This window comes from Neofelis nebulosa, chromosome 18, assembly GCF_028018385.1.
Source record: "Neofelis nebulosa isolate mNeoNeb1 chromosome 18, mNeoNeb1.pri, whole genome shotgun sequence".
NCBI lineage: Eukaryota > Metazoa > Chordata > Mammalia > Carnivora > Felidae > Neofelis > Neofelis nebulosa.
In genome coordinates, this window is record NC_080799.1 from 20,419,761 (window position 1) to 20,445,318 (window position 25,558).

At 47.2% G+C, this 25,558-nt stretch overlaps 1 pseudogene; it reads left to right on the top strand.

Annotated features, from left to right (window-relative positions):
- Nucleotides 1–2,817: 2,817 nt before the first annotated feature.
- LOC131501606 (leucine carboxyl methyltransferase 1-like) lies at nt 2,818–25,558 on the top strand (annotated as a pseudogene).

The following is a 25,558-nucleotide window of genomic DNA, read 5'->3' on the forward strand; positions in this document are numbered from 1 at the left end:
CACACACACCCCAGAAATCGCCAGTTCCCTAGTACTTGTCTGTAGATACGCACATAGGCACATACACGTGTTCACGGGCACATTGGCTACATCGGTTTTTGGCCTAACATTTTTCCCTTCACGGTGTCTCGAACGTCTTGGCATGTCTGATCCTTCTAGTTCATATCTGAGATGACCGGTTAGTGTTTCCTTGTGTGGATCCACCATGTTCAGCTGGGCTCCCAGGGGTGACAGAATTCTAAGCCCTGAAACAGGTTGCCCATCTCCCTTTGGAACTCCCCATCAGCAGTGCTCGCTAGTTCTTTGACCCGTACTCTTCTTAGCAGTGCTCTGTAAATCTTCTCATGTTAGCCACTCTGAAGGGCAGATCAGTGACATCCTTTTCCTCCCAGAAACCACTGGCAGTCTTCTAGATCTGGAGACCAGAAGGAGACGCATGTTGGAAACATTAGAAAGTGGGAGTCGTAAGGACTCGTGACCGGATACGTTTGTGTTCTGTCCCCACCTGTTACGTTTGTGCACCTCGCCGTGGTTTGGGGCCGCTGCACGTGGCTGCAGAGGTCTCTCCCTGGCTCCCACCACCCGCCTCTCTAGTTTCTCCTTGATTCTCCGCTGTTCCCCAGCCTCCCTACCGACTTTCTGTTCCTGGAACATTCCAAGGCGGTTCCTGTCCAGAGCATTTCTGTCTGCTCTTCCTCCTGTCTAGAACGCCTTTTGCACAGCTTTCTCCAGTTCTGTAAGCACCCAACTCAGCCCATTCCCTTTTCAGAGAGGCTTTCCCTCTCACATTCTCTAACGTAGGTCCATCCGTCCTCCATGCTGTTGTCCTTCATCTGTCACAAGCCCTTCCTTATCTTTGTGGCTGGTTCACTACTGTATCCCCAATGGTTGGCACTTAGCAGACACTCACCAAAGATGGCTTGATGGAATCAATAGTATTAACTTGACGGAGGATACGGTTGAGAGGAGGGGAAACTGCTCCTTGTCATCCAGAGGAGGGCGGTAGTAAGTCCAACGCAGAGCTTGTGGAGGGGGGCAACTCGATCAGCTTTTCAGCAGGTAGGGCTGCTGGGCATTGGAGTGACTGCCTTCTTTGTGGTGCGTAGTCAGGCAGTGGCTTGGTGTTGTGGAAGGATTCTGGCATCGGATGTCAGGGTTGACCAGGTCAGTTCCAAGGCCCCCTCCAACCCTTACGTCCATGTTTGATGTTCGCATCATTAGTCTGTGGTTCTTGGACTGCAGACACGGCCTTTACCACTAGATGGCACCAGGTGATTGCTTTGAGGCCGGTGCTCCTCAAATCTGCCAACAGGGAGAACACCCTCTTCTCTCTTCTTTTACTTATCCAAGTATAGTTGACATACAATGTTACATTAATTTCAGGCGTGCAACATAGTGATTTGACAAATCTACATATTACTCAGGACTCACCACCGTTAGGTGTCGTCACATCTGTCACCGTACTGTTTTAACAGTATTATTGACTGGATTCCCTATATTCCACTTTTCATCTTTGTGCGTTACTCATATGACTGGAAGTTTGTACCTCTTAAGCCCTCTTTGCCTATTTTGTCCATCCCCCCGCCCCCTCTGGCAACCACCACCTTGTTCTCTGTGTTTAAGAGTCTATTTTGTGTGTTCGGAGAACAGACCTTTCATTGCATTTTACCCCAGACACCCACTTCAACCAAAGCTTCACAAAACCATCTTAACTCTTACAGTGTGGAATGCATACTGATATTGTCTATTTCACTCTATTCGACTGCATTTTCACAGATGGAGACTTGCAAACTACTACACTGATTTTATTATACGGATGGGTCATGATTCATCGTTTGAAAAGCACCGTTTTAGACAGCTGAGCCTGTTCACCCTTGTAAAACTTGGACAGTCTGGGCCCGTAGCAAATCGTGTCCCTTAATGAGTACTTTGTGCATTTCCGTGCTGACTTGCTGCCTCGAGAAGCCAAAAGTATGTGCTTCCTTGTGTGTGTGTGTGTGTGTGTGTGTGCGCGCGTGCGGATGTGTGAACGTGGACATGAGAGAGACTGGGGGGGATAGGTTTGTACAGGATTAGCAGCGACCACAGTCAAGGCAGCGGTAAGCCTTGTCAGTGGACGTAAGGAGAAGATCTCATATCTGCCTCTGGGAGCTCAGACTCTAGCTGGGTAACAGTCACTCATCCCTTCCCCCTCAGCTTGTTCATCACACGGAAATGAGCTCATATACTCAGGATATCACTTAGGATGCTTCAGGGTGTAGCAGGTAACAGAAGCCTGACTCCGTTTGGTTTAAGCGATAAAGACATTTAGAAACTCTCAAAATGTCTGTTGAGAGGTAGAGCGGGGTGCAGGCCCACAGTGGCTCGGCCTTAAGGATCCAGGTTTCTTCCATTACATGTCCTTGTCCGAAGGCTGGTTCCACTCATGGTTGCCAGAAGACCTTAAGTGGTCATTGGGGTTTCAGATCCCTGGCTTAGAACACTAGAACTTTGATTCCCTGTCGTGTGGCCTGGGGAGAGGTTAGGTTACTGTAGCATTTTCCAGGTTGTAGTGCATGCCAGAGAGGGTAAGCTACAACGGCATTTTCTAGGTTGTAGCTGTTCTGTTTATTTGTTCCTGGTTTTTCCTTTTACTCCCTAAGGGACGTGAAATGACAGAGCTGGGGGAAATACTTAGGAAGTCATTATCGAGTTTTACAAAACAATTCTAGATCTTTCCTGTGGACCCAGAACTTCTGGTTGAGTAGGGTTGTCTGAATAGTTCTGGCCAGTGAGTTTGCCGAGTGAATAAACGGTTGCACGTCTTCTGGGTGAGGTATGAGGTGAGGTTATATGCTCTCCAGGTCCTGGGAAAGGAATTAGCAGTCAGAATAAAGAGAGGTGACACATGGCCGCCGTGGGAAGGGTGAGAGGAGTGGAAGTGAGCACTCGGCGGATGGCTGAGTCTGTTTACATTTGTAACGGAGTGCTAAATGGGAGTGTGTTGGCCTTGTGAAGTAGATGGTTTTCCTCCTTGACCTGGTTCCTGAGAGCCTGAATCTACTGACGTCTACTCACCTGCCTCCTTTTTATCCCTTCCAGGTTTGCAGTAAACATTGGCTACTCGCATGACCCTTATACCCAGCATTTTGTAAGACTGTCTAAGGAGAGGAAGGCCCCCGAAATTAACAGAGGCAAGTGACCCCCTCCCTCCTCACTATTCCCTCATCAGCTGAGAGGCCTGGGGTTTTAGGGATTCATTCGTTTTTTTTTTTAAACAATACAAATTTATTATCTTACAGTTCTGAAGGTCAGAAGTCAAACATGGGTCTTACTAGGCTAACATCAAAGTGTCATCAGGGCCGTTTCTTTTGGAGACCATAGGGGAGAGTCTATTTCCTTTTCTTGTCTACCTTCTGGAAACCACCTACATTCCATGGAAGATGGCCCCTTCTCCATTTCAAGGCCAGCAGTGTAACATAGGGATTCATTCTTAACATGAGAGTTGCAGTGTTCCTTCTCTCCGGTAGTATATGAAAGTGCTTATTTCCCAACATCCTCACCAACACAGTGTATTATGAAACTTTTCATCTTTGTGAATCTGATCCATGAAAAATGGTATCTTACAGTAATTTTATTTTAGATTCCTCTTATTTTTGGGTGAAGTTGAAGATCATTAGGATTATTTTTTTAATATATTTTTTAAATGTTTATTTTGAGAGAGTTCACTTGCTTGCAAGCAGGGAGGGGCAGAGGGAGAGAGGGAGAGAGAATGAGAGAATGAGAGAGAGAATCCCAAGCAGGCTCCATGCTGTCAGCACAGAGCCCGATGTGGGGCTCAAACCCTTGAACCGTGAGATCATGACCTGAGCTGAAATCAGGAGTCGGACACTTGCTTAGCCAACTGAGCCACCCAGGTGCCCCAAGATCATTTTATATGTTTAAGAGCCATTTATATATCTTTTACTGTGAACTGTCTGTTCATGGAAGGAATGACTTTTTTTGGCCTTGTTAAAGTCAGGCTGTACAAGTCATTTCTATCAAGGCAGTGAAAGGATTTGAGACAGGAGGGTGACTTAGTCTCAGCCAGATTGAGAAATTGGCCAAATGACGATAGTTGCTGTGGGTGCAGGGCATCTTGGCCCTAAAGATGGATCCTATGGGTAGTTTCAATAAGAAATGCAAAGAAATTTTAAAGTGGTGCTTCCTGAGAATAAGGACATGGTACTTACTTTGAGCTGAGGGTGAAACCAGGCATCAGTAAGATTGGACGAGGCCTGGCTAAGAGGCCTTAAGCCTCCCTCCCGCGCTCTTGAGGACACTTTCCTAACAGACGCTGCAGAGGCAGGGCCCCACCATGGTGCCCTGGGTGCTGGGGGCCCTGGGCAGCAGGTCAGCCCTCCGGCCTTCCTTCTTCCTCTCCCTGGGTTGGCATCGCTAGACTAGGGCCCCACAGTAGGAGAGTGCTTCCCAAACAGCGTGTGGGAAGCATTTTTAAAATTTTTCCAATGTCCAGTCCATTGTAGATGATACTCTGTAACCCACGGTAAAAAGGATTTAATAAAAAAGTAAAATGGAAGAGACATGTAACGTTTATTTATATTTGAGACAGAGAGAGAGACACAGCATGAACAGGGGAGGGTCAGAGAGAGAGGGAGACAGAATCTGAAACAGGCTTCAGGCTCTGAGCTGTCAGCACAGAGCCCGACGGGGGGCTCGAACTCACAGACTCTGAGATCATGACCTGATCCGAAGTCAGACGCCCAACCGACTGGGCCACCCAGGCGACCCAAAAGAGACATGTAAAAAGACAAGCTCAAATTATTTACTAGTAGAATCCATAGACATGAAATCCCTATGTCAAATTGCAGTGAGTGTCTATAAATGCCACTCAAATTTTGTTCTTAAAATAGTAATACTGTAAGCAGAAGGGCTTTAGAACCCAGATCAATTTTATCTTCCTTTGACCCTCTTTTATTTCTTGTCTCCTCTGTTCCAGCTTCCCACGCCAGAGCTTAACAAGTCAGTTTATTAGGCACCGTTTGCCTGTGCACCGCCCCCCGCCCAACCCCGCCTGTGGTGTTTTACAAACATCCAGGCTCTACCCCGCACAGGATGGAGATGAAGGGAGCACGCTAAGAAACATGGCTGTCTTTGCTTTGACATTGGTCTGCCCCATTTCCTGACCCCAGAATACTTTCCAGCGGGTCTCCCAATTTTGAGTTTCAGCCGAATTCTGAGTAGCTCTCACTTAGCCACGAAAAGACACATTTCTAAGAGGGACATTTAGATCCCATGTTTTGATGTAAAATATTTTTCTTTCATATGTAGAATTAGGGGGTGTTGCGTTTTCCTTAAGGTAGTTGATCCAACCATTAGATAGATTGTGCTTATGTTGGTTCAAATGGCTTTAAAAAAAAAAAAAAGGAAGAGAATTTTAAAGTCCTTACTTCTCCCATAAGGTCTATGGATAACCTAAACCGCTACCCCTGAAGAAGGGCAGAAGGGTTGTGTTTTGTCCTCCTGGTGTGAACTTTGCAAGGCTTATTTCCATCATCACTGAGTCATGGCTCGTCTCTGTCTCTCTCTCAGGATATTTTGCTCACGTCCATGGCGTCCGTCAGCTTATAAAGGCATTTCTAGGGAAGACAGAATGTCCCTGTGAGATTCTAAATCTTGGGGCTGGGATGGATACCACCTTCTGGAGACTAAAGGTAAATTAAAAAATACCGCCCCCTTGTTTCCCCAATTGTTTAATTTTGTGAAGGTTCCCAGCGGGTTCAGAAATGTCAGGGGCGCCTTGGCGACTCTGTCGGTTGAGCACCCGACCCTTGATTGCGGTTCAGGTCATGATCTCTGTTTGTGGGTTCAGACCCGCATTGGGCTCTGTGCTGACGGGACAGAGGCTGCTTGGGATTCTGTCACTCTCGCACTCTCCCTCTCTCTCTGCCCTTCCCCCATCTCTCTCGCAAAATAAGTAAATAAACATTTTTTTAAATGTTAGAAATATATTCAAAAGGAATGCGGTGACTGCCTGTCTCGCGTCCCTGTCCCCATCCGTTTGCACCTGCTGTGCAACCACTGTCAGCCACGTACGTGATGTCACCAGGGCCCTAGATATGTGCCTTGCTTCTTAGCTCCTGCTGTCACAAACAGGGCTTTTGATCCAAATGCTTGTATACATTCTCTGCGTGTGTGCGAGAGCCCTGCCAGTGGAGTAGCTGAGACCAGGGGCCCATGCATTTGCCGTTTTGACGACAACAAAAGACTTTACTGTCGTCGTGACGGTGTCTTCAGTATAGCTTGGAGATTTGCAAGGCTGGGTGATGGTAACATGACACAAAGCCCTTTTAAGTTTAGTGATTCATTTTGAGAGAGAGAGAGAGAGAGAGAGAGAGAGAGAGAGAGAGAGACAGAATCCTAAGTGGGGCTTAGATGCGGGGCCTATCCCACGGAGCACGAGACCGTGACCCAAGCCGAAATCAAGAGTGCGAGCCCAACTGCCTGAGCCATCCAGGTGCCCCTCCATTCTCTGAGTTGGTCCCTCACCTCCTTCGTTAGGGTTCAAGAGCAGGTATAATTACACTCACTCACAGAAGAGGAAATGGGTCCAGTTAGTGGCAGAATCAGGACCACGGGCCTGGCCTTTGATTCCGGGCTGGACTTGTAGCACCAAACCTTTTCTCTACAACGATCTCACTGACTGCATTTTCTTTTTTGTAGGTTTGTACAGATCTCTCTGGTTCTTCTGTCAGGTCGGTCATGTGGCAGTCATGGGTACGTGCATTTCCCCAGATTCTTGCAGAAGTACACCAAGATACACTAGAGTGTGTGGGCCTAATGCGACCTGAGTGTGTATTTTGTCCCTCATCAGCTCACCCGATGAGGTCTTTGGTCATCGGTGCCCCCAGCCTCTCTCTCACTGAGGCGAGAAATCAGTGGCCTCAGCACAGCCTTAGTATTAACCGGTTGCCTCTGCATTCTTCATTCAGGATAAGATAGCTAACGTTTCTGAAGGGCGTGCACATCCATGACCTCAGGAATGAACATGAGAGCTCTGCAGGTGGGGGGCGGGTTACCCAGACGGGGCAAGGCGGGCTCCGAGAGCTTGTGGCGTCCCCAGGTCGGACAGCCAGTGGCGCTGGAGCATGGAACAAACAACGGACTGCAGTTCGTCCACGTCCAGATTCCCTCCTTGTTCTCTCCAGAGAGCCCTGTGGCTGCTCGGGGGGTGGGGGTGGGGGGCTCTTTGCTATAGGTCGGCGGTGCCTCTGGGCCTCAGAGACCACGGTGTGGTGGAAGGAACTGGAAGAGAATGCAGTGGCAGAATGTGTGCAGTGTGAACAGAAGCCACGGGAGAAACTCCTCCTTTGGGCTTGACACCCTTTTCAACGTGGTCCCGTGGTTTGGTCTCTCCCCCCGCCGTGTAGGTGGGTTAATCATTACTAAATCTGAGATTTTTATTTCTGAGCAAGGTACACTGAAGCTCATGTGCCCCTTCCGAGGAAAAGGTTATCTGTCAGCAGTGAGGAAGGAGAATAGTGCAGGGTCTGAAAAATTTGGTGGAGTTTTTTCGTTTTGATAATGACATCGGTCTAAAGGGTTTTAAAAAACCTAAGTTTCTTTTTAGAAAAATGATGCTTGTTTGCTCTCTGGAGCAGGAGCTGAACGGGCCAAATTTAGGCTGCCACCTATGTCGGTAAATAAAGTTTTACTGCAACACAGCCAACTCCCAGTTCCTTCCATCTTCCCTATGGCTGCTTTAGCCCTACGGCAGCAGAGTGGAGAAGTCACAGCAGAGACCGTCTGGCCTGCAAAGGCTAGAGTACTGGCTGTTTACAGCAAGTTCGCTGAGCCCTGTTTTTGAGCTCTATGTGCTTCTGTAAAAGAGGAGGGGAGATCTCGTCGGCTAGTCTTGTTGTCTGGTGCACCTTCCACCTGGGAGGGTCCCCTGGCTGCACCAGCAGAGGCTTGGCTGTGGGTCACAGGCTTTCTGCTGCCGCTGGTGTGTGAGCTCGTTCTGTATGACGTCAGGCCCCAAGACCAGTCGAAGGGACAGTTGAAGGCTCCCACCTTCAAGCAGCGGGTGAGAGTAGGGTGCAGGAAAGCCAGTACAACCCCAGACAAAGAATAAAGGGTGAGTGAAACCCTTTAAGGGACCTCAGCTTCTTGGTGTCTCTTGAATCCTATTTCCACACGGCCAGAGGATCAAGGACGCAGGGGGTCAGTCTCAATATGGCAGCCTGTGCAGCGGTCGGCCACGTTGGATCTCCTTTGAGCCTACGGGATACTCTTCCTCACGGTTGTCCCCGGCTGCCCTGCGGTAGCTATGCACGGTCCCGGTTGCCTTCCGTGCCTCCTGTGATGTGGAGCTACTGGCGAGTGGAGTGGAGTGTCGGAAGGGCTCAGGGAATCCCAGAATAAAAGTTGAAGCGTCATGTCCCACAGCCATTTGTTGCCCCTTTCCCAAAGGCAAGAAAGAAGATGTCTGTTCCTTAAAAGCTCCAGGTGTGCCTTTTGGAAGCTTTCCCTCCATGGTGACCCCTTAATCGGCATTCTTAAGAGGGCAAGTAGCTGATGAGTGGGAAAGCTCTTTAGAAAGTCAGAAGTCCTAGACGAGCCATAGGATCGTATGCTGTCCTGCATTTGCTTTTGTTCCCCAGGCCTTCTGGAATTTTAGCGTGTCCTTAACTTCATATCGTGTGAGCAAAATCCTTAGAGGGTGTTCTGGAATTTCCTAGCAAAAGTCATCTTCTGGTATGCTCTAAACGTTTCCTCCAAATATCTTCGGACAGCTTTTTACCCGGCCCTGCCCTACACACGGGCAGGGGAGCGCGGCAGCACCGAGAGAGAACGGGTGAGATCGGTGAGCGTGTCTCTTCTGATGGGTCAGGAGACTGTCTTTGTCTCTGTCTTCCTGTCTCCCCCTTCCTCCCTCCCCCTTTGTCCCCCAGACCAGATCCCCTGAGATTTTCCAAGGGCTGAGGGGTAGCTGGCTCTCCCAGTTCTGACACTTGCCCTTAGGGTCACCTCCTACTGGAAAATGCTTGCTTGTGATTGCTGCCCCCCGCCCGTCATGCTGTCGTGGGGGGCCGGCTCCCTCTCGGTCCCTGCTGTCCATCGCTCGTTACTGTGCACGTAAATGGTGTTCTGCGCAGTTGCTCAAGTCAGAAAGAGGGGTGTCATCCTCACCCCAGCTCTTCCTTAATCCCGGCCCACACCTGTGAGGCCCACCACCGGGTTCTGGGCACCAACAAGTGTCTTTTTCTTGGTCTTTTTTTCCACTTTAAGGAAGCGGCTCTGTACTTGTGGAATGTAAGTACAGGTGGATACGGAGGCGTTAGAAGAGCGCTTTGGGGAGGCGCCGGGCAAGTCACCAGGTTGTGGAGCGCCTTGTTTCTTTCCCCAAGCCTCAGGGGCATCGGGAGCTGCTGCAGGCAACACGCAGGGTGTCGCTGAGAGTCCAGACAGCGGTGTCCTTACAGTGTGTGCAGTTGGCGAGCTGAGGAGGAGAGAATGCGTTCGTGAATACGCACCGGGGCTGAGGGATTGATTGGACGTGACAGAGAATGTGCTAGGATGGCCAGGGGGCCAAGGGGAGACCAGGCCGGGGATGCAGAAGGGGGAGCAGGGTCGTGTGTGTGTGTGTGTGTGTGTGTGCGCGCGCGCGCGCGCGTCTGCCACGCTCTTTTACTGCAGCCCTCAGTAAAGATAAATGTACACCCCAGGCCAAGACCTAATTCTAAGTACCCATGTCAATAAGGTTTTTAAGTTTATTTATTTAACTTGAGAGAGAGAACCGGTGGGGGAAGGGCAGAGAGAGAAGGGGACAGAAGATCCAAAGCGGGCCCTGGCCCCCACGTGGGGCTCAAACTCACGAGTCGTGAGATCATGACCTGAGCCAATGTCAGACACTTAACCGACGGAGCCACCTCGGCGCCCCGTCCCCATGACAGTCAATGATAAAGGCACACACGTGGCACTTACTAAGGCAGGCCCCGTTCTGAGTGTCCCTTGTGTGTACTCATTTCCTCATTACTCCTCACAACCCCGTGAGGTGCTGTCCCTGTCTCTGCTTCGCAGAGGAGGGAAACTTGGCCCAGGGAATGGAGTGACTTTGGGGCCTCGCGGCAGACAGGCGGTGGAGCTGGGATTCGAACCCCCGTCCCCTGCTCCAGAGCACCTGCCCTTTACCACCCGCTGTATCCTCCCCTCACAGAAAAAAGTAAACGTGTCACAAAACAGTACTCACCCCCACTGTGTGCGATGCTTCGGGATTTTTGCTGTTTTATTCCATTTTATCCCTCAAATGCTGGTCAGCATTGGTGTCCTGACCCTCTCTGATTCATCTCGATCTGCTTTTTGGAAAATCCTATCAGGTCCTACTCCCCCAGCGCCTCCACATACCCCCACCTCCATCCCAGGCACTGCTCCCCCAGTTCAGGCTCCCCGTGACTTCTTCCCTGGACAGCTGTGAACCCCTGACGCCCGTCCTCCATCCATTCCCCACGTGGAGACCACAGTAATGTGGAAAATACATCTCTGCCCATATCGTTCCTGGATGTCAAACCCTTAAGTGCCCTGATGCTCTTCGGGGCCTAGTACTCGCTCGGTACGTGAAGGTGGTCAGTAAATGTAGGAGTGAATACATAATTCTAGAGCTTACTGCGTGTTTTTCCTCAGGATGAAGATCTTCTCCCAAGTAAATATTTTGAAGTGGACTTTCCCATGAGAGTCACGAGAAAGCTGCACAGCATCAAGTGAGTATGGCTTTGACCACAGGAGAGAGCCCGGCAGGATTCAGGGGCAGCGTTCAGGAGGCGGCCGGTCTGAACGCCAGAGACCTCATTTTAGGGGACTCTTCCCTTTTACCCCCTTCCCGCCTTCCTTCTGGCCCCAAGATCCCCATTCCAAACTGTCTTCAAAATGAAATGTCCCCTCCCTTGCAACTCTTCTGTCCGTTAACGTAATTTCTCTGAACACGTAATAGAAATGACCTATAGTGGTTTAATTTTAATCTGAAATTTAAAAAAGTGTTTTAATGTTTTATTTATTTTTGAGAGAGAGAGAGGGAGACAGAGTATGAGTGGGGGAGAGGCACAGAGAGAGAGAGAGAGAGAGAGAGACAGAGTCCAAAGCAGGGCCCAGGCTCCGAGCTGTCAGCACAGAGTCTGATGTGGGCCTTGAACTCATGAACCGTGAGATCATGACCTGAGCCAAAGTTGGACACTTAACCGACTGAGCCAACCAGGCGCTCCAATAATCTGAATTTTCATGTGTGCTCCGGCTACTTCTGTATCTCCAGAGCATAGAAAGGGGCCTGGCTCAGAGCAGATGTGTAGTAAATAGCGTTTGAATGAATAATGGGAGGCCAAATTGGCCATTTACTATATATGAGATAGTATGGGGGCCACCCTGAGTCCATGTTTTAAGAATTCTGCAGTTACAGATGGCGAGTTTGTGAATCTTTGCTGAGAGCTTTTGTAGCACCATGTGAAATGCTTCACTCAGATGATCTCGTTGAGTCCTCAGAGCCGACTCAGGAATGACATGCTTTTATTAGCAGTTGAGGAAACCAAAGCTCAAAGAAGTTAAGCTAATTTCCATAAGGTTACCTGTTGACAAAGGGGTAGAGCTGAAATTTAAACCCTGACCTCAAGCCCAAGGTCAGATTTTCTCAGTGGTTTTTAACATATACTTCTTCCCCTTCTTTTTAAACTAGTCATTTAAACAAAATCTTAAGTCTTACATTTAAAAAAATTTTTAGTAACCATTAAAACTTTCACCTTGTCCTTTAAAGATGTGTAATTCCCACAAGCTAGAAATAGTTTAAGTTTTTTTTTTTCTAACTTATCCTATGGAAACAAGTTTTGCCCTTTTCCAAATACAAGATTATATTACACGGAAGGTGCATTTTATCTAAAAATAATTTTTTAAAATAATTATTTATTTTTGAGAGAGGGAGACAGAGTGCAAGCTGGGGAGGGGCACAGAGACAGGGAGACACAGAATGCGAAGCAAGCTCCAGGATCTGAGCCGTCAGCACAGAGCTCAACGCAGGGCTCAAACTCACGAGCTGTGTGCGAGATCATGACCTGAGCCGAACGAAGTTGGATGCTCAACCGACGGACCACCCAGGCGCCCCAGGTAGCGTGCATTTGAGATGCGCTATGGCATCTGACGCTGTGCAGCCACAGAATACGACCTAGCTTGTTAGGACACCGAGTCAAATAAGAGCAGGTGGGCTCTCACTTAAGCCTAGAGGAGGTTTCTGGGGTGAAAGATGTGTGTATGGTGGTTGCGATACTGAAATCGGCTCTCGGATGTCTAATTTTTTGCACATTCTGGAGGAGAGCAGAGTCATCACCTAAACGTTACTGGACGTCAGGTCTGAGTAGGAATCGGTTTGTTTAGTTGTCTGTGATTAACAATGGTTAAAATTTTTAATTGAGTGAGCAGAAGCAGGAAACGAGAGACAGCTTGGAAAACACTGGAACATTTGGAAACATATCGCCAGCCTATCTTTGGCGGTTTCTACGTCTTGAGTGTTTCATGATCAGTTTGTGACTTGACGTCAGATTCGGAGAGTAACGCTCACTGACCTACTCTGAGAGCTGATCCACTGAATTTTTCATGTGTGTGCCTAGGGTCAGACGTGATTAAGCAGCAGGCCCTCTGGAGTCGCCCTTGCTTTGAGCAGTAGCGGTACCTACTGGCCATTTCGGTAGTGGGTGTTTGCGTTTTTTCAGTAACTAAGCTACTTGACTCATTTCTCTCTCTTTCCCATCTTCCCATAGATACAAGCCTTTCTTATTACAACCCATTATAGAATGACATTCAGAGGACACACTGCAAATTGGCAACTAAGTAATACAGTATGGGCTACCTCTCTGCTTTTCTTCCCCTTTCTTTTTAAAGATGGTGTGTGTGTGTGTGTGTGTGTGTGTGTGTGTGAGCGTGCGCGTCTGAGTCTGTGCGTGTGTGCACATGACGTCATAGAGTGTATACTTCTGCATCACATCTACTGTGAAGGAACTTGAAACAATTGTTTGTATGGCCCCTCTTAGATGTCCATAGGTCCCAATCTGAAATCTTTTGAAAAACATTTCAGTGAGTTGCAAACATTTCAAATATAGGAGCTTTTTCCCGAAAATCTTTCCTTGGAAAAATCCAGTCCGGCAGCCTCAGACCCTGACTCCTACATGGCTGCTTCGTTGAGAGGGAATGCACGTCCCCACCACTGTTGTCTCGTACCTGACCCGCTTCACCTGTTACGTTAGGTCCTTGGCCCCGGGGCTCAGTTTTTCCCCGTAAGTTTTCAGTATGAGTGTTTCCAACAACTCTTTCCTCCCTTCTAAGCCTTTAAAACTAAGGTCACAAACACTCTTCCAGAATGTTCCATTGTGTTCAGTGTGTGTCTGACAGAGAAGTTCAAGGGGCTTATTAATAATTCAGGTCAGAAAACATGCTCAGAGAGGATGGCCTTAGATGGTGGGCACAGATAACACAGGAAACGTCAGGCAACTAGACAGGCCTCTACACCAGCACAGTGCCCTCGTCACGCTCCTAGTGAACAGACTCCCACAGAAACTAATATCTCCTCCATCCTTTGTTTCCCTCGTACAAATTTTAAGTACAACCTCCTCAGGCTTTGCCATTGGCTGGCACATCTGCTTTCTCTACATCGTAGCCGTCATACTTTTCTGTATATTTGGTTAATATTTGCGTCAGAAGGATTAGCTGTAATGAAAGGGTTAGTTAGCACTTTGCATTGCCTTCGACCCATCAGTGTAGAAGCATGTGAAGTAGAAAGTAAAGACCCTGCGTGATCTCTCCCCCCACCACGATAACCACTGTGCAGGGTGTTTTCTCCTGTGGATGGACAGTGTACCTAGAGGCAGGTAAATATCACGCGTAAGAAAATACACATGTAAATAGAATCCCGTGCCCGGCCCGCAAAAGGTTCAGTAAATTTTTGGTGAAGGAATCTATGCATATATTGAATAAATAAATATATATGATGTAGACCAACATGTATTTGTTGAAAGAGTGAATCTATACTTGTAGAAATAAATAAATACAGTTATATGTATAATTTTAGTAAAGCGAATAATTTACACGTACTGTTTTGAAACTTGTTCTTTGTGCATCCTAGGGAATCACGGCTGTCTTCATGTTGCCAGATTAGATCTACCTCGTTATTTCTGGTGACTTCGTAGTACTCCTCTGCATGGAAATCCCATTTTACTTAACGTATTCGCTACTGATGGTCCTTTAGATTGCCGCCTTCTTTATGGTTTCCTATTAAACAGTTTTGTAGAAAGCCTAGTTATATGTGCATATTCGCAGGAATTGCCAGTTCAAAAAATTGTACCTTATGAATTCTAATAGCTACTGCCAAGCCGTGCTTCAAGACCCTTTCGACGAATTTGTATTTTCACCAGAGTAGATGCGGGTTCCCTTTCCCTACACCCTCGCTAACACTGGCTACTACCATTTTAAAAAATTCCTGCCAGTCTGCCAAATCTGTGAATTAAAGATGTTTCTGTAACTTTGTTTTAAATTTTTTATAACTTTGAACGTGCTAGTGAAACGGAGTACCCTTCCTTCCTTCTGTTGGCCTGTGGGATTTCTTGTAACTTTCCTCTGCTCATATATTTTCCAGTTGCATTGTTTCATTTCCTTTTCAATTTATAGGAATCCTTTACAACATAAAGCAATGTTCTTTGATATAAATCCCTCGTCAACTGTTGATTGGCAGATTTCTTTCTTAGCCTTTCACTTGGTTTTTAACTCTGGGTTTGTGTCTTGTGTGGGCAAATTTTCTAGTCCTGTCCTTGATAGTTTTTGATCTTGCCATCATTCTGGGAGAGGGACAGTTGAAATAAAAATTAATGAAAATACAAATGTGAGTGAAAATTTGAGAAAAGTGATAGGCGATGATAACACTGACACATTTTCATTGAAAAATTGCCCTATTTCATTAAACCTTTGAGGCTGTGATTGCAAGAATCACACTATCTATTTACCGCCAGGAAAGAAAAGGTGCTGATAAGTTAAACCGAAACGTTATTGACCGATGCATCCTCATTTCAGAAATGTGAAACTGAGAAAAAATACGCATCTTGAAATTGATCATTTCTTAAAGCTGAAATATGCACGAGGTGAAACTTAAAAGTATACAAATGGGCACACAATGAAAAGTCAGTCCGGATGAGTGAATCAAGGGGGACGTCTGGGTGGCTCAGTCAGTCAAATGGCCAAGTCGTGATTTGGGCTCAGGTCAGGATCTCACAGTTCATGAGTTTGAGCCCTGCACTGGACTCTGTGTTATTAGCACAGAGCCTGCTTGGGATTCTTTCTCTCCCCCTTTCTCCACCCTTCCCCCGCTCTCCCTCCCCCCCCCCCCCGCCATCTCTCAAAATAAGTAAGTAAATGAACCTCCATGTACCCATCACTGAACTTTTAACTGTGGCCAATTTCATCTGTACCAGTGGTTCTAGAAGTGTAGTCCTGGACTAGTGACATCACCACTGTGGAGCATTGGTTGGAAATACAGATGTCTAGCTTTTGAAAGAATTTGGCAAAATGTCTACTTCTGGAAGATCTGCTACATCAGAAACTCGGGGGGTTGAAGCCATCAGTCTCTTTTAACAAGCCCGCCAGGTGATTCTGATGACTGCCAAAGCTCGAGAACCACTATAGAAACCATGCTGTCCGATCTCTGTGGGAGTATTTTCAAGCAAATGTTATCATTGTATTTGTAAATACTTTAGAAGCTATTTTCTTTTAAACATAGTATCTCACAAATTGGCACGACATTTAGAGAGTGGCCAGCCGATCGGTACCAATACTTAAATATTTTACCCTTTGACCTCCTAATTCTACTCCTAGAGACCTACTTAACTGGACGGGTGCTTCATGAGGTCTAAACAAAGATGCTCATCGCAGTGCCTCAGATGGAGAAAATCTGGAGATACCACAGGCCTAATCGTGAGGGCTTGGCTGAGTAAGTTGTTTTATCCACTGATGGAATGCTAGGAAATCATTACAGACGATGATGTCATTGATATTACTGTTAAGTAGGAGAAGCAGTTTTCAAAAGAAGAATTGGCCCTCCTTTCTTTTTCCTGTGTGATGTGTGTGTACGTATTTGTGTGACAGAAAATGTGCTTATGTTGTGTGTATGGGTTTATGTTGTATGTATAGAAGAAAGACTGGAATGTTCTATACCAAAACATTAATAGTTGGAAGATGTGATTTTCGTTCATTCCACCCTCCTCCTTCCTGATTTTTTTTTTCCTTTTTGCAGTGGGACATGTATTTCTGTAATGGAGAAAAAATAATAATTGAATTTTGAAAAGAAATCCATTGAAATGATCTCCTCTGGATGAATTTCTGTTGAAATGATAATCTCTTCTTGGCTTTCCAGGTGGACACCTGTTGGATTCAAAGAGCTATGCCATTATCGGAGCAGATCTCCGAGACTCACCTGAACTCGAAGAGAAGCTAGAGAAATGTGACGTGAATCCACAGTGAGATCTTGTTTTAACCTCTTACGCGTTTGTGATTTCATGTGAATACGAAATAAGGTCAGGTGAAAGTGCAGCATGATACCCGTGTTCCGTTTTTAATTCTGAGATGTTTATCATTTCATTGCTATGAGGGAGGTTTTCTAAGTCTTTGAGAAGCAATGTTTCTCCTGTTTTCACATCAGAATCACGTGTGTTGCTTTTATAACATACTGATGCCTGATACCATAAAGTTTGAGAGAAGGTAATTATATGTATAGAAACCTATAACTGCAGGGCACCTGGGTGGCTCAGTTGGTTAAGCGTCCAACTCTTGATTTCCGCTCAGGTCATGATCTCACGGTTGGGGAGATCGAGCCCCATGTCAGGCTTTGCGCGGAGAGCTTGGAGATGATATTAAGTACGCGTGTGAAAGCAGTTGAACGGAAATTGGCGCAGAAGCTATAATCTGTAGATTATTACAGTTGCAGTGGTAACCAGCAGCAACCCGCTGCGAACGTAGAAACACACCATTTGGGCAAATGTGCTACATGGCCAGGGAAATAATCACTTACACATCAGGAGAGCTCTTGGGATGCCTGCGTGGCTCAGTTGGTTAAGCATCCAACTTCTGATTTCGGCTCAGGTCGTGATCTCCTGGTTCATGAGATTGAGCCCCACATTGGGCTCTGTGCTGACACAGCCTGCTTGGGATTCTCCCTCCCTCTCTGTCTGCTCCTCCCCTGCTTGCCCTCTGTCTCTCTCAAAATAAGTAAATACACTTAAAAAAAATTAATCAGGGGAGCTCTTGATAGGCAAGTTTGCCTCACTCCTGGAGATCTACAAAATGGATAAGGAACAGCAGCTATCACAAGTATTAGAATTACATTCATAATTCTCTGGGGTTCATTTGTGCTCTGTGTTTTCCTCCGTGGGCTGTTTTTGCTTCGCTTAGACTTCTCTTCTGAAAAGTATTAATCCTGTTTTTAACATTGGCGAAGACTGCCTCTTAAAAATACACTGTAAACGTGTTTAACTTTTCACTTCCAAATAATTCAAATTTGTAAAAAAAAGTTGCAAACCTTTACAGGAAATTCCCACGTAGCCTTCTCCACCTGGCTTCCCCCCATGTGGTAACACCGTATGTAATAGTCAGTGCCTTTTGCATTAAAAAGGTTTTTGGAGGGGCACCTGGGTAGCTCAGTCGGTTAAGCATCCGACTTCAGCTCAGTTCATGATCTCATGGTTCATGGGTTCGAGCCCTGCATCAGGCTCTGTGCTGACAGCTTGGAGCCTGGAGGCCTGGAGCCTGCTTCAGATCCTGTGTCTCCCTTTCTCTCTGCCCCTCCCCGGCTTGTGCTCTGTCTCTCAAAAATAAACAAACATTTAAAAAAAATTTTAAATAAATAAAAACGTTTTTGGAACTGTTTTTCTCTAATTACCAACCTATTGAGGTTTTGAAACTTTTTTTTCCACTCACTTTTTCTAATCGTTCCTATTGATATAATCTGGGGGTTTAGACTTAGGTTAAAAAAAAAATTGCTTACTTTAAACTTCCTTTTAATGTTTTTCTTTCTGATTTTCAACTTCATCTGCAACTTGGACTTCATTGTCTATCCTCTGGATTTAGTTCTCTCATTCTTTGTACCATGACCCAGTTGGGTCCAGAGAGCATTTGTAGATATATGCATACATATGTGTGTGTGTATTTGTATACACATACATACGTTTTTATTTTGGAGAGAGAGAAAGAGAGCATGTGCAAGTCAGGGAGAGGGGTAGAGGAAACGAGAGAGAGAGATAAGATCCCAAGCAGGCTGCATGCTCAGCATGGAGCGCAACACAGGGCTCAATCCCATAACCCTGGAATCATGACCTGAGCCGAAATCAAGAGTCAGATGCTCAACTGACCGAGGTACCCAGGCGCACCTGGATATATATTTTTAATTTCTTTTAGTGTTTATTTATTTTTGAGAGAGAGTGTGAGCACGAGCCGGGGAGGAGCAGAGAGAAAGGGAGACACCGAATCCGAAGCAGGCCGCAGGCTCTGAGCGGTGAGCAGAGCCCGATGTGGGGCTCGAAGCCATGGACTGTGAGATTATGACTTGAGCTGAAGTTGGATGCTTAACCGACTGAGCCACCCAGGCACCCCTGGATGTATATTTTTAAGTCACTTGAGTTATACAACATTTCCTTGTCAAAAAAAGAAAAAAAAGGAAATCCTGATGAACAGTAACAGTGGATAGTCGGGACTGTCGGGTCAAAGCCAGCAGCACTTGTGGGTAGCCTTTCTCTCTAGCGATCATGAGTCCAGGCACTGAGTCTAACTGCATGGGTTACATTCTGACACTAACGTACACGATGTTCTTTTCAGCAAATTGCTTGGGTATTTTCAGTTCAGACAATTTACTTGTTTTGAAATTCCCTGCCAATAAAAATAGGCAAAAGTAACCTACTTGCTTTGTGAGAAAAATAGCAACCAGCCATGAGGAACAGCAGCGTAAAGGGGCAGAGGAGGAGGAGGATCCAGTAAAGGAGTCAGAAGGAGCAGGAATAAATGAGCAGAGCTCACACAATTTAGGGCTGCCTGTGTTCCCTTCCAACTGTAAAGCGTTTAGAGATTTCTGTAGGAGTTTAGTGCTTTTCCTGTTTCGTAATTTGTTCGTTACTTCGGGTCTGGTAACTCAGACCGCATGCTAATGTGTCATTTGTTGAAGACTGTTCCGTGTTTTAAATTCTTTTTTTTTTTTTTTACATTTTTTATTTATTTTTGGGACAGAGAGAGACAGAGCATAAACGGGGGAGGGGCAGAGAGAGAGGGAGACACAGAGTCGGAAACAGGCTCCAGGCTCCGAGCCATCAGCCCAGAGCCTGACGCGGGGCTCGAACTCACGGACCGCGAGATCGTGACCTGGCTGAAGTCGGACGCTTAACCGACTGCGCCACCCAGGCGCCCCACCGTGTTTTTAATTCTTGATGATAAAAGTTTGTGTAAGAAGAATTAGATTCTGTTAAAGGGATAGCAGTATTTCTGCATTTTATCAGTCAGCTTTTGATGTGTACCAAAATCTCTGCAGCCTCAGCGGTCTCGAACAACTCACAATTCTGAGCAGTTCACAAGTTGCTCAGGATTGTGTGAGTGAACCATTTGGACTGGGCTTAGCTGGGTGGTTCTTCCACTGGAGCCAGCTGCAGCTGAGGTCCCCTGGGGTTCACTGCTGTAGCTGAGATCCCCTGGGGTTCCCTCCTATGTGGATGCCTCATTCTCACGCACAGGGCCTCCCCTCCGATAGCAAGCCAGCTTGGGTTCATTGCCACACGGGTTCAGACTTCCGAGCAAGAGGGCAAGGGCCAACGTGCAAGTGATTTTCAGCTTGCGCTTGCGTCGTGTTTGCTACTGTTGTATTGGCCACAGCGAGTTACAGGCCTAACCCAGATTCCAGGGGAAGGGAACTAGACTGCCTCGGAGCAAGGGGTCTGCAGGGCCACCTTGTCACCCTGTGCGGGCATGCCGGGGGAGAATTTGTAGCAAGCCAGACAAAACCTTGCTCAGTGCTCGCGTTGTTACGGTCTGAAACTTTGGGTCACGACGGGGCTCTCCACCTCTTACCGCCCTGATAGTTGACGTGCTATCCGGGGCTTCTCCTCTTCCTGCGGTGTGCACCCCAGGGTTTTCCTGCCCTGCCAGCACTATCCGTGGCTGCCGTTAGAGTCCCGATTTGATGAATACATACTTATGTGCCTTTTTTCTTCTCTGAAGATTGCCAGCACTGCTGATAACGGAACGCGTGCTGGTGTACATGACTCCGGAGCAGTCGGCCAACCTTCTCAAGTGGGCAGCTAACGGCGTTGAGACAGCTATGTTCATAAACTACCAACAGGTAAAAGGAAGCTCAAGACCTTTGCGTGCTGTATGCGTTCGCGTGGGGGCTAACCCTCTCTGAGCAACCCCAGTATAAATTTCCACTCACTCTTTTCCTTCCGCCTCTGGCCACACACACATCGCCGTTTTAAATCGATTCTAGCAATTCCCAGCGTTCCTGATTTCTTAACTTCCTGCAAACTCGCAGCCAGGGTTTTTGGAACTTCTCTCTTGGCCTTTACAAAAACTTTGTAAAGTTCACATTTTACCGTTGTATTAATTATAGAGTCATAGACCGCGATGGAAGGAATTTTGGCTAACATATGGGTGTCAGGGTAGCGAACCCTGATTCCTTCCGAGGCAGGCAGGTGATGCAGTGGAGGAAGTTGGCCAGGTGTAAGGCAGACAGGAGTGCTGGGGACTCTGGTGAACCACAGTTCACCCCTGCTCAGTGCCACCTCGTTGTTCCCATGTGGACATGGGAGCCTGGAGTTGAGAACCCCCAATTTTCCAGGAGAAGCGACAGTGTAGAATTTTAATGTAAAATTCCTAATTTGTAACGTCCCCGAGTTTGGCCCGCTGGTTGCCTGTTTTTCTCTTCTGATGTGGTGGGAAGGGTTCTGTTTTAGAGCTTTGGAATTATTCAGCGTGGGTCCGAGTCCTGGCCCTGGCTCTTATGATTGGCCGGGTGCCCTTAGGCAGAATGGTAGGGTGGTTGGGAGTCCATGCTCTGGAGGTAGATTGCCTAGCTGTGTGACCGGGACAAGTTTCATAACCTCTCCGTGCTGTCTCTTTATCAGGAAAATGAGAATAATAACAGTCCCGACGTTAATAGGGTGTAGTGAGGAGTAAGCGAGTTAATTTGTACGAGAGCATGTTCAGGATTGCCCGGCTGCTGAGCAGGTTATTAGCTGTTATTTGGATCTTTCTGAGCCCCAGGTCCTTGTTTTTGATTTTGATTTGTTTTTAAAGTTCTCTACTTATTTTGAGAGAGAGCATGAGCAGGGAAGGAGCAGGGTGGGGGTGGGGGTGGGGGTGGGGGTGGGGGTGGGTGGAGAGAATCCCAAGCAGGCTCTGTGCTGGCAGCCTGGAGCCTGACGCGGGGCTTGATCCCACGAACTGTGAGATCGTGACTTGAGCCGAAATAAGGGTTGGATGGACGCTCAAGTAACTGAACCATCCCGGTGCCCCCGCCAGGGCTTTGTTTATAAAGGGAGAACTTCTCTGGGCTATTATGGGAGTTCATGAGATGATGTGTAGCGGGGGGCACGTGACTGAATACATGGCGGCTAATTTTATTGCTTAGTTCATTTTAACTTTATTGATTTTATTTTTTTCATCTCATTTTATTTTTAAATTCCATTACGGATGACAGCAGTAAACGCTTTGCCCCGTGTCACGTAATTATGGACAGATCTAAGGCTAGACCTTGGTTGACTTTCTCACCCCTTCATGCCCCAGGCCACATTCCCGTAGAGGTGGTTCTCGGTTGAGTTTTCTTCCTTCCCTCTGTGTAACTGGGGGCATTCCTCACACTCAGTCTTCAGTCCTGGTGAGTGGATATAATGGTAGCTGGCCTCATCTGGCTTCTGTAAGTCTTGGGAATCTGTCTTTGCTTGCAGGATATCAGGACTGGGGAAAATGAATTCTGCTTGCTTTCTTTTTTAAATTTATCTTATTTTTTTAGCGTTTGTTTATTTTTGAGAGAGAGAGAGAGAGAGAGAGAGAGAGCGAGCACGGCAGGGATAGAGAGAGAGGGAGACACAGGATCTGAAACAGGCTCCAGGCTCTGAACCGTCAGCACAGACCCTGACACGGGGCTCAAACTCACGAACTGTGAGATCGTGACCTGAGCCGAAGTCGGCCGCTTAACCGACTGGGCCACGTAGGTGCCCCTGAATTCTGCTTTGTTTTCACACATTGTGGGTGTTCACCCTGCTCTGTTCGCCTCGTTTCATTCGTGCGTTCTCTTATTCAACATCATATAGCAATGGTGGATGAAGTGAATCTTGACCATGGACCCAGTCACTTGGGAGCAAGCCTGGGGATGTGTCCGTTTTCACTGAATTCTGCAATTTCCTAACAAATGCAAACCATCAGCCTCCTCAGGTGTACTAACTGCTCACATGCCTTCCATGATTTCCTACTCAGTATTTTAAAATGACAAAAACCACATGAATGATGAAAAAACCTGTTTTTTAAATATTTGTTTATTTTTTAGAGAGCGAGCGAGCAGGGGAGGGGTAGAGAGACAGACAGAATCCCAAGCAGGTTCCATGCTGTGAGCACAGAGCCCAGTGCGGGGCTCAAACCCACAAACTGTGAGATCATGACCTGAGCCAAAAATCAAGAGTCGGTCGCTTACCGACCGAGGTGCCCTGAGTGATGCAAATTTCAGTACTGGTAGAATAAGGGTAGCGAACTTGTAGAAGTTGCTTGCTATATAGCAGGCACCTTCCGTGAGTGTGACCTGTATTAACCTACTTGTCACGTAACCAGGGTGTGGCGGGTGTGGCCGGTGAGGGGACCCAAGCACAGAGGGATTGGACAGCTTGCTGCCCACGGCCGCACGGCCTCACGGCCGGTAAGTTTCAGGCCAGGATTCAGACCCAGGCAGGAAGACGACGGAGCACGTGCTCACAGGCACCCAGTGTGACCATTCATGCCACGTAAGCCTCACACGTCCACCGACAGAGAGTGATGCTGCTTCTTGCCTGCCACCGTTGTCACAGGAGCTCTGGGAATCATTTCGTATAGTAAACTGTTGACGTTTTGGGACAAAGTAACAATAGTGCGCGGTGTATTATGTATGTTTTGTGACATTTGTGCATATAGATACGTTAATGGTTTTTTTGAAGTGGTAAATGGGGGGCACATGGGTGGCTCAGTCAGCTAAGCATCTGGTTTTGGCTCAGGTCATGATCTCACGGCTCATGAGCTCGAGCCCCACGTCGAGCTCTGGGCTCACAGCTCGGAGCCTGGAGCCTGCTTCGGATTCTGGGGTTCCCTCTCTCTCTGCCCCTCCCCTCGTTCATGCTCTGTCTCTCTCAAAAATGAATAAACATCGTAAGAAGGGGGTTTTAAATGGTTTGTCATTAGATAAGTAACAGCACATGCAAAACTTCAAAAAAAAATCAAATAGTACAAAAGGGTATGCAGGGAAAGGTAAGTCTCTCTTCTACCCCGGACCTTAGTGAGTCCTCCAACCTGGGAAGCAACACTGCCAGATTCCAGAATTATTCTGCGCATATATAAATGTAGCTAGAGATTTTTTTTTTTCTTAAGGGCAGACAGGAGCATGTTATGCACAGCCCTCTGTACTGTACTTTTCGAGAGTCTGTTATCTGAGAATCATTCCACATCTGTATCTGTGTCTGTATGTGTGTCTGCGTCTGTACCTACATCTACTTGGATGTCCTCTTGCTGTTTTCATGGCAATGTAATATTTCATTAAACGACCATGCCACAACTGCTTTAACCCCAGCGGATGGGCATGTGAGTCCTTTCCGTCATAGGTCCCGTTACACATCATGCTGCGGAGTAAACCCTCTTGCACCTGGCGTGCACGTGGGAGTCTACCTGTGGAGCAGCCGCTCAGTGGTCTGACCGGCTCCCAGGCCGAGCGCACACCGCCCGGTTGCCCCGCAGGGGGCGGCAGCAGACGACGCTCTCGTCAGCCCCGCGTGCCGTGCCCGCCCCCGACTCCGTTGACTGCACTGGGTATTAGCAAACATCAGCCTTGACGGCTCAGAAACAGAATACTGTTGTCTGATTTTGCGTATTCGAGAAGCCCTTCTGGCATTGCCCAGCCTCCTCTTTCCCTTCCCAGGTGAACATGGACGACCGACCGGTTCGGACAGACCGTGATCGAAAACCTGCGGAGGAGACAGTGTGACCTGGCGGGAGTGGAGACCTGCAAGCCGTGAGAGTCACAGGTCGGAGAGCAGGGCGGGGACATCCTTTGGTACCCTTAACCCCCCAGGGAAGGGCACACTCCCTTCTCCGATCAGAGAATGTGAGAAGCCCTGTCGCGTGCCCACCTGAACAGGCAGCTGGGGTTCCACGTGGGCCGCTGGTTCGTCACGCTAAAGAAGTCCAAGACCTGGGCCGCCATCTTGGTTTGGAAAAAACACATTCACATTTCCCATACCCTATTAGCCCAAGTTTTCAGTATGCATATTTGCAAACAACATGAACGTAGAGGGAACAGTAGGACGAAAACCCATGTCCCATCAGCCAACTTTGGTGACTCACATCTTTCAATATTGTTTTATTTATCCCCATTTTTTGTCGGTGTTGTCACTGGAATATTTTAAGGCACATCCAGAGAGTATAGCATTACCCCCATAAATACTTCCATGTGAATCTCCTACCAGTAAGCATTTTCTTCCCCCACCCCGGGATAATGGTAACATCATCATTGTACCTCACACAGCAGCCGAAACTCCTCCATAGCACCTACTCCACAGTCCGTGTTTGGATTTCCCCAGTTGTTTAAAAAAAAAAAACAGAAAAAAATTCTATAGGTGGTGTGTTTGAAACAGGATCCAAACATGGTCCAAACTTTGCACTTGACACGTCGCTTACGTTTCTTAGAATCTGTAATAGAGACTTTAAATATCTTTTATTTATTGTTTTTTAGGTTGTTTGGTTTTCTCTTTTTTTTTGCTGAGGAGACACCACCCACCCCTGCCCCTATTAAATAGGTGGGATATGTCACATTACGCCTCGAACGCATTCAAACACTCTTGCTCACGGAGAAGTTCCTGGCTTTATTTCTCTTTAAATATACATTAGTGACTTCTCTCCCATGATAACAATGCATGTTCGGTGTAGGAAATTGGAAAAGAAAAAGAAGAAAGATGGGGGCTGGGACGGGCTTTTGAAAAAGGAGTCATCTGAGACAAGTTCTCATGTGCTCCAAGAGTGCCTTGGAGTTGTGCAACAGTGCCTCGTACCTTGCCTTTTCTCTCCGCTGCACATTCTAGAAAGAACGGCTCCTGTCGAATGGGTGGGAAACTGCGTCAGCCGTCGACGTGATGGAAGCGTACAGCAGACTGCCTCAAGCTGAAGTGAGCAGGTGCGGATTGGCGAGAGTTAGTTTCACGGCGAACAATTCTGATTGATTAAAGGCATAACTGTCTTTAATGTAAACACAAACACAAAACAAACCTCAAACCTCCAACCCTCACTAGATATACTTTGA